The sequence below is a fragment of the Pristiophorus japonicus genome, chromosome 11 (genome assembly GCF_044704955.1).
Source record: "Pristiophorus japonicus isolate sPriJap1 chromosome 11, sPriJap1.hap1, whole genome shotgun sequence".
NCBI lineage: Eukaryota > Metazoa > Chordata > Chondrichthyes > Pristiophoridae > Pristiophorus > Pristiophorus japonicus.
Window position 1 is genome coordinate 84,882,713 of NC_091987.1, and position 9,655 is coordinate 84,892,367.

Below are 9,655 nucleotides of genomic sequence, written 5' to 3' on the forward strand. Positions count from 1 at the left end.
CCAGAGAGTCAGTGCCTGAGGAAACTGTACGCCAGTGAGAGTCTGCCAGAGGAAACTGTACCCCATTGAGAGTCAGTGCCTGAGGAAACTGTACGCCAGTGAGAGTCTGCCAGAGGAAACTGTACCCCATTGAGAGTCAGTGCCAGAGGAAACTGTACCCCAGTGAGAGTCAATGCTACAGGAAACTATATTCCAGCGAGAGTCAGTGCCAGAGGAAACTGTATTTCAGTGAGAATCAGTGCCAGAGGAAACATGCAGCAGAGCCTGGTCTCCAGTCATCTTGGATCCCCTTGCCATTGGACCAAGACCTTGCTCTGCTAAGCCTGTGTGGTAGCGAATGTGCAAGGGCCACCTCACATTAAAAGAATTCACACTATGAGCAATACATAATAATCCTCTTCCTCTGCAGTTATCAATCTATTGCAATTCCCCATGCCTGTCGTTTCGTTATATTACGATTCAAAATATCTTCAGTTATCAGCAACAAATGGCATCTATATCATGCCTTAAACGTAGTAAAATGTCCCAAGGCACTTCACAGGACTGTTAGCAAACAAACTCTGACACCCAGTCATGTAAGGAAATATTAGCACAGGTGACTGAAAGCTTGTTCAAAAGGTAGGTATTAAGGAGCATTTTAAAGGTGGAGAGGTTTAGGGAGGAATTCCAGAGCTTATGGCCTCGGCAGCTGAAGGTACGGCCACCAATATTGCTGAAAATTGGGGCTGCTCAAGAGGCCAGAATAGGAGGAATGTAAAGATCTGAGGGTTATCGCGTTGGAGGAGGTTACAGCAATAGGGAGGGGCAAGGTCCTGGATGGATTTCAAAACAAGGATAAGAATTTTGAAAGCGAGGCACTGATGGACCAGGAGCCAATGTATTTCAACGAGCACAGGGGTGATGGGTGAATGGAAATTGGTACAAGTTGTGATGAGAGGGCTGAGGACAGATTGAGTAGAATAGGCCTATATTCTCTGGAGTTTAGAAGAACGGAAGGTGATATCATTGAAACATATAAAATTCTGAGAGGAATTGACAAGGGCTGGATAGTCTAGAGTTAGGGGTCCTAGTATTAGGATAAGAGATCGGTCATTTAATCAGTCAAGAGATCGGAGGAGCTATTTCTTCACTCAGAGTTGTGAATCTTTAAAATTCTCTATCGAATAGAGATCTTACTGAATGGCAGAGTAGATGGGAGGGGCCGTATGGCTACTTCTTGTGTTCTTGAGTAAGGATACGGACAGGAGTGTTGATGAAACATAGAAATTTACAGCGCAGAAGGAGGCCTTTTAAGACCATCGTGTCCGCGCCGGCCGACAAAGAGCCGCACGGCCCTCGGTCAGCAGCCCTGAAGGTTACATATAAACCTATGAACAATGAACAATGGCGGAAAGGTAAATAGCACCCAGCCCAACCAGTCCGCCTCACCCCTTACACCAAAACATTCTACACTCCACCCCAACCAGAACCATGTGATGTCCTGGGAGAGGCAAAAAACAGGTAAAAACCCAGGCCAATTTCGGGAAAGAAAATGTGGGAAAATTTCTCTCCTACCCATCCAGGCGATCGAAACTAGTCCACATCACCCTGGCCATATTCGATTCCCTGCAGCACTTACCATTATATCTGCGCCAGCCAACAAGAGGTGATCTCGTCTAATCCCAATTACCAGCTCTTGGTCCGTACCCTGCATGTTACGGCACTTTAAGTGCCCATCCAACCATCTCTTAAAAGTAGTGAGGGTTTCTATATCCACTACTCTTCCAGGCAGTGAGTTCCAGATCCCCAAAACCCTCTGCGTAAAGAAGCCCCCCCTCAAATCCCCTCTAAACCTTCCACCAACCACCTTAAAACTATGCCCCCTAAGTTTAAGCTTATGTTTACGGAGAGTGTGAGGTGTGAGGCCGATCAGAGGCATGGATGAGAGTTTGAGCAGATGAGCTGAGGAAGGGGCAGAGACCGGCGATGTTATGGAGGTGGAAGTAAGCGTACTTGGTGATTGAGGGAATATGGGTTCGGAAGCTCATCTCGGGGTCAAGTACGACGCCAATCAATAAATTGCAACTCTCCACATCTGTGTTTCAGTATATTAGAATACTACATATCTCTCGTGATTAATGCTTCAATATTAGTAATTAATATAAAGTAGTTATCAATATATTTTCTTATAATTCTAAATGTCCATGAATGAATACTTGATTCTGTGGGTGATAGGCCGTGCTGGTCTTTCAGATCGGTCTGTGCACCGTGATCAGTGAATTGACGATGTGCTTCCGGTTCAATCTTTCCATTGGCTTTCTCACCAGATGGGAAATATTTGAACATTGAGATCTGATGGTGTCAGTGTGAGTTCAGCCGCACCTAATGTACAGAGACCGGTCCATCTGCTGGGCTCTGTCTCAAACTGGAGTCACCTCTTAGATCAAAGCCCTTTACTCTAAAACACACACAAGATTCACTGTGACTGTGTTCAGAGACAGAAACTGATCTCACTTCACATCCCATTGCACGGCCTCATGCTGGATAATTGTGCTCGGTGGTTAGTCTCCCCCTGTCTCATTTCCTGTCTTACCTTGTAACCTGTGTGTACTGTCTACAGGACCGGTGTGTATCTGAGTAAATGGCACTTTCTCTTACCTTTCTCCCCAGTCGATCTATTGAAGCGCTTTCAATCAGAAGGGGCTCACTGGTTGGTGCTCTTACAATACTGTGCTGGTTCACCTGCTGTTGTTCCTCAGTCCACAATCCCTGTTACCTTCCAGCTGTGGAACTTTCTCAATCACTCCGCCATTCACCGGGATCTAATTATCACAGGGCAGAAAATTAGAAGATAAATGTTGTGAAGTGGAATGTAATGTAAAGTGTTTTTCCAACGTTTCAGAACAGTATATATCCAGTACTTCTGTTTTATTTTATCCTTTTCCTCAGATCTCTCCTGCCCGTCTGGACTTACAGTAAATCACCAGAAATCTCCCCGGGTTACACACTGCCTGATCTCACTGGGCCCCCGGGTTACACACTGTCTGATCTCACTGGGCCCCCGGGTTACACACTGTCTGATCTCACTGGGCCCCCGGGTTACACACTGTCTGATCTCACCGGGCCCCGGGTTACACACTGTCTGATCTCACTGGGCCCCCGGGTTACACACTGTCTGATCTCACTGGGCCCTCGGGTTACACACTGTCTGATCTCACTGGGCCCCCGGGTTACACACTGTCTGATCTCACTGGGCCACCGGGTTACACACTGTCTGATCTCACTGGGCACCCGGGTTACACACTGTCTGATCTCACTGGGCCCCCGGGTTACACACTGTCTGATCTCACCGGGCCCCGGGTTACACACTGTCTGATCTCACTGGGCCCCAGGGTTACACACTGTCTGATCTCACTGGGCCCTCGGGTTACACACTGTCTGATCTCACTGGGCCCCCGGGTTACACACTGTCTGATCTCACTGGGCCACCGGGTTACACACTGTCTGATCTCACTGGGCCCCCGGGTTACACACTGTCTGATCTCACTGGGCCCCCGGGTTACACACTGTCTGATCTCACTGGGCCCCCGGGTTACACACTGTCTGATCTCACTGGGCCCTCGGGTTACACACTGTCTGATCTCACTGGGCCACCGGGTTACACACTGTCTGATCTCACTGGGCCCCCGGGTTACACACTGTCTGATCTCACTGGGCCCCCGGGTTACACACTGTCTGATCTCACTGGGCCACCGGGTTACACACTGTCTGATCTCACTGGGCCCCGGGGATGGGGACGAGGAGCCGATTACAGGAGGAGGGGAGGGGGACGGTTTCCCAGGACGCCACATTCTCTCCCCCTCGTCTGTCGAACCCCCACCTTCCCCGTCTGTCTCCTCCCTCTCCAGTCATTCTGGGGATGTACCTGTGTCAAGTCTGTGTGCGCGTGTCCGTGTCTCTCTCGCCCTCACCCCCATTCCATGTCTCACCTCCCCGCCGGGACACTCTCCCTCGGCCCTCTCTCCCCCCCGGGACACTCTCCCTCGGCCCCCTCTCTCCCCCCGGGACACTCTCCCTCGGCTCCCTCTCCCCCCCGGGATACTCTCCCTCGGCTCCCTCTCCCCCCCCCCCGGGATACTCTCCCTCGGCCCCCTCTCCCCTCGGTGCCGCTCAGCTCCGCTCACTTTCCGCCATCTTGTTTACCTTCACCAACGGCCAATCTCTGGGGATCCTGGACATGCGCAGTGCCGCCTCTCAGCGCGCTCAGGGAGGCGTTGTCCGCCCCTGCAATTGGCTGATTGACCTGATTGACAGGCCGCCCACCAATCGCGACCCTGTATCTGCCACTTACCGCGCCCACTCCTACCGTCGGAGGCGGCTCGCTCCTGGTCACGTGGCTGCAATTCGAATTCGCGCCTCCGTTCACTCTGCGCCAGTGACGTCACCATTCTGGCAGCGCGCTGCGTGACGTCAACAAACCGGCAAGTAGGGGTGTGTGACGTCAAAACCCCAGCAACGCGAGGTGTGTGACATCAGTAACCTGGCAACGCAGTCTCAAGACGTCATGTATCCGAGCAGGGAGGGCACTGAGCCCACAGGATGGCTATATACCGAGCCTGGCACCAGGAGAGGGCACCGACACCACAGGATGGATGTATACTGAGCCTAGCACCAGGGGAGGGCACCGACCCCACAGGATGACATATACCGAGCCTAGCACCAGGGGAGGGCACCGACCCCGGTGGCCGTGTACACAGCCTGGCACCAGGGGAGGGCACCGCCCCACAGAATGGGCGTATACCGAGCCTGGCACCAGGGGAGGGCACCGACCCCACAGGATGGGCGTATACCGAGCCTGGCACCAGGGGAGGGCACCGACACCACAGGATGGCCGAGTACCGAGCCTCGCACCAGGGGCGGGGAGGGCACCAGGAAAACCATTAGCCCATTGGTTGTCATGTGTGTGTCCAGCGGGGCTGGAGCTGCGGGTTTTACCATCAGTGACAGGCCCAGATTACCCAGGTGTATCAGCGCTGCATGGCCCACGGGACAGGAACAAGGAGAGAATGTTCTGAAGTTCTATCCTGTACTTAGAGTGATGACTTTTGTAAACTCCTTTTACAGGGTATTAGAAGGAGAAGATTAGCACACGGGAAGCTCAAACCTAAAGATCACATCCATATCTGCCAGAGTCAGTCGATTCATCAAGAGCTGATTATCATCGGCCTTTTACATAAGAACACAAGAAATAGGAGCAGGAGTAGGCTGTACGGCCCCTGGAGCCTGCTCCGCCATTTAATACAATCATGGCTGATCTGATTATAGACTCAGGACCACTTTCCTGCCCGCTTCCCATAACCCCTTAATCCCTTATCGGTTAAGAAACTGTCTACCGTTGTCTTAAATTTATTCAATGTCGCAGCTTCAATAGTTCTCTGAGGCAGCGAATTCCACAGATTTACAACCCTCTGAGAAAAGCAATTTCTCCTCATCTCAGTTTTAAATGGGCGGCCCCTTATTCTAAGATAATGCCCCCTAGTTCTAGTCTCCCCTATCAGTAGAAACATCCTCTCTGCATCCACCTTGTCAAGCCCCCTCATAATCTTATACTTTTCCATAAGATCACCTCTCATTCTTCTGAATTCCAATGAGTATAGGCCCATTCTACTCAACCTTTCCTCGTAAGTCAACCCCCTCATCTCCGGAATCAACCGAGTGAACCTTCTCTGAACTGCCTCCAAAGCAAGTACATCCTTTCGTAAATATGGAAACCAAGGCAGTATTCCAGGTGTGGCCTCACCAATACCCTGTACAATTGTAGCAAGACTTCCCTGCTTTTATACTCCATCCTCTTTGCAGTGAAGGCCAAGACACCATTGGCCTTCCTGATCACTTGCTGTACCTGAATACTAACCTTTTGTGTTTCATGCACAAATACCCCCAGGCCCCATTGTACTGCAGCACTTTGCAATTTTTCTCCATTTAAATAATAACTTGCTCTTTGATTTTTTTTTGCCAAAGTGCATGACCCTCACTTTCCAACATTATGCCAAATTTTTGTCCACTCACTTAGCCTGTCTATGTCGTTTTGAAGATATTTTGTGTCCTCCTCACACATTGCTTTTTATCCCATCTTTGCAACGTCAGCAAACTTGGCTATGTTACACTCGGTCCTTTCTTCCAAGTTGTTAATATAGATTGTAAATAGTTGGGGTCCCAGCAGCACCCCACTAGTTACTGATTGCCAACCCGAGAATGAACCATTTATCCCGACTCTCTGTTTTCTGTTAGCCAATCCTCTATCCATGCTAATATATTATCCCCAAACCCCGTGAACTTTTATCTTGTGCAGTAACCTTTTATGTGGCACCTTGTCAAACGCCTTTTGGAAGTCCAAATACACCACATCCACAGGTTCCCCTTCATCCACCATGTTCATTGCATCCTCAAAGAATTCCAACAAATTTGTCAAACATGACTTCCCCTTCATAAATCCATGCTGACTCTGCCTGACCAAATTTTGCTTTTCCAAATATCCTGTTACTGCTTCTTTAATAATGGACTCCAACATTTTCCCAACCACAGATGTTAGGCTAACTGGTCTAGTTTCCTGCTTTTTGTCTGACTCCTTTTTTAAATAGGGGTGTTACATTTGCCATTTTCCAATCTGCTGGGACCTCCCAGAATCCAGGGAATTTTGGTAAATTATAACCAATGCATCCACTATCCCTGCCATTACTTCTCTTAAGACCCTAGGATGCAAGTCATCAAGTCCAGGGGATTTATCCGCCTTTAGTCCCATTATCTTACTTCTCAGTAAAGACATATACAAAATATTTGTTCAGAGTTTCTGCCATCTCCATGTTCCCCATCACTAATTCGCATTCTCGTCCTCTGAGGGACCAACATTTATTTTAGCCACTCTTTTCCTTTTTATATACCGAGAGAAACTCTTGCTATCTGTTTTTATATTTTGTGCTAGTTTACTTTCATAGTCTATCTTCCCTTAATGATTTTTTTTGTCGTTCTTTGCTGGCTTTTAAAAGCTTCCCCATCTTCTGTCCTCCCACTAGTTTGGGCAACTTTGTATGCCCTTGTTTTAAATTGGATACCGTCCTTTATTTCTTTAGTTAGCCACGGATGGCTATCTTTTCTTTTACACCCTCAATGGAACTGGAACTGGATTGCAGTGGGACTTTCAGGAGAATATTAAAGTTGGGCACCACAGAAATAATTACAATCTGAGCATCAACATCAGGGCAACTTATTCCTGGGGCATTCATTCATCGTGGGTCACCCCGACCTGCGAGAGAACATATTCTCATCCATTCCGTGTACTGCTTTCATCTGCATAGTGTTACATGTAACGAGATTCATGATCGGTATTGAAATGTATCCTGGAATGTAATGTAAACCTGTTATTATCTGCTCCATGTAATACCCTTATTTGCACAGTACTACATGTAACGTGATTTACGGATTGTACTAAACTGTACCTTGAAATGAAATGCACGCTAGTGCATCGTATGGAACTGCTGTCAGCATCCAAACGAATTGTATGGAATGGTTGACCGCAAGGTACTGAACTACTTTCCAATGTATTTGGAAAATTTTATATAAATAAAGTATATTTTTGAATTTAAAAAAGCCACGGCGGGTCGGGAGGATAAAAGAGCATACCACTGCAGCTTCCAGAGTGAGCTGCTACAAGTGTGCGACGGCTTCGAGGTGGGCGACTGGATGACATCATCAAAACCCAGGTCGCCGTTTGGAGCGTGGGCAGGAACATTGGCAGGGTCCAGGTATAGCAGAGGAGTGGGAAGGTTGGGGTGGATGAGCGGTGAGAGATCGTGGCGGAGGAACGGTGAGAGATCGTGGCGGAGGAACGGTGAGAGATCGTGACGGAGGTACAGTGAGAGATCATGGCGGAGGAACGGTGAGAGATCGTGGCGGAGGAACGGTGAGAGATCATGGCGGAGGAACGGTGAGAGATCATGGCGGAGGTGCGGTGAGAGATCGTGGCGGAGGTGCGGTGAATGAGGGTACGGGGCCCAGAAGAGCCGAGAGCCCAGAGCAGCACGGACCTGCCCACACTGCGATATGTGTGCGCACTAGGTCCTTGAAGCAGAGCAGGTCTCCAGCCTTCCTGGTTAACCCTTGCCACTGGATAAAGGCCGAGCTCTGTCAATCCCATGTGGTGGCTGGTGTGAGACGGTCACCACACGTTAAAACAATCCAGGCACAGGCATCTTCCTCCCTTCAATTGGAGGTCAGGACTGGAATATCGGCTCCTTCATTGAAACATCTGCGAACCCATGTGGAAGCAAGTCATCCTGGTTCCAGGGAGCGCTGATGATGATGAAGACCATTCTCGGGGAGGTTGCGGGTATTCCCGGGATTCTGTAGATATTGTGGGAGGCAGATTAGTTCGGTGACAATCGCAGATCTGCCTCGGAATAGACAAAACAATCTGTGACCCTTTGTGAAGCACCTGGGGACCTTTTACTGCGTTAAAGGCCCTATATAAACACAAGTTGTTGTTGTTATCCCGCCAATCCCACTTTTTTTTCATAGGCAGTCCCTCGGAATCAAGGAAGACTTGCTTCCACTCCTAAAATATGAGTTCTTTGGTGTTTGAACAGTCCAATACGAGAGCCACAGACCCTGTCACAGGTGGGACAGATATTCGTTGGAGGAAGGGGTGGGTGGCACTGATTTATCACACGCTCCTTCCGCTGCCTGCGCCTGACCTCTTCACACTCGCGGCGTTGAGATTCGAAGAGCTCAACGCCCTCCCGGATGCACTTCCTCCACTTCGGGCGGTCTTTGGCCAGGGTCTCCCAGGTGTCACTGGGGATGTTGCACTTTATCAGGGAGGCTTTGAGGGTGTCCTTGTAACGTTTCCTCTGCCCACCTTTGGCTCATTTGCCGTGACGAAGCTCTGAGTAGAGCACTTGCTTTGGGAGTTCCGTGTCGGGCATGCGGACAATGTGGCCTGCCCAGCAGAGCTGGTCGAGTGTGGTCAGTGCTTCAATGCTGGGGATGTTGGCCTGGTCGAGGACGCTAACGTTGGTGCGTCTGTCCTCCCAGGGGATTTGCAGGATCTTGCAGAGACATCATTGGTGGTATTTCTCCAGCGACTTGAGCTGTCTGCTGTACATGGCCCATGTCTCTGAGCCATACAGGAGGGCGGCTATTACTACAGCCCTGTAGACCATGAGCTCGGTGGTAGGTTTGAGGGCCTGGTCTTCAAACACTCTTTTCCTCAGGCGGCCGAAGGCTGCACTGGCGCACTGGAGGCGGTGTTGGATCTGGTGGTCAATGCCTGCCCTTGTTGATAAGAGACTCCCGAGGTTTGGGGAATGGTCCCCGGTGTCCAGGGCCGCGCCGTGGACCTTGCTGACTGGGGGGCAGTGCTGTGCGGCGGGGACAGGTTGCTGGAGGACCTTTGTCTTACGGATGTTTAGTGTAAGGCCCGAGCTCTCGGCCGCCTCAGTAAATACGTCACAATGTCCTGGAGTGGAACACAGGGGCAAAGGTCGCCGCCCGTTAAACATTCAAATATTTCAAGCCAACCGCCAAGCTCCAAGCGCGAGCCTCGCTCAACCCAAATCATGGCCGCAAACCCCGCCTCCTGGCGGCGCTGATTGGCCAGGGGCGGCCCAGTGAGGAGCTC

The 9,655-nt window shown here is 50.2% G+C and overlaps 2 protein-coding genes across 8 annotated transcripts in view; both read right to left on the bottom strand.

The window, feature by feature from the left end:
• LOC139276125 (NXPE family member 3-like) overlaps positions 1-9,655 on the bottom strand; it is a 742,865-nt gene that overhangs the window by 170,241 nt on the left and 562,969 nt on the right. The window lies entirely within an intron of this gene.
• Positions 1-9,655, bottom strand: part of LOC139276124 (zinc finger protein 850-like) — a 226,213-nt gene that overhangs the window by 93,225 nt on the left and 123,333 nt on the right. For 2 of the 7 annotated variants that reach the window (XR_011595818.1, XM_070893642.1), the window contains exons 1-2: positions 4,164-4,190; positions 2,638-2,801 (exon numbers count right to left, since the gene is read on the bottom strand). The gene's annotated coding sequence lies outside the window, so the exon portion shown is untranslated. Of the gene's footprint in view, positions 1-2,637; positions 2,802-2,900; positions 3,057-4,163; positions 4,204-7,659; positions 7,740-9,655 lie in introns of those variants that run through there. The other 5 variants (XM_070893648.1, XM_070893645.1, XM_070893643.1 and 2 more) reach the window with 4 other exon arrangements.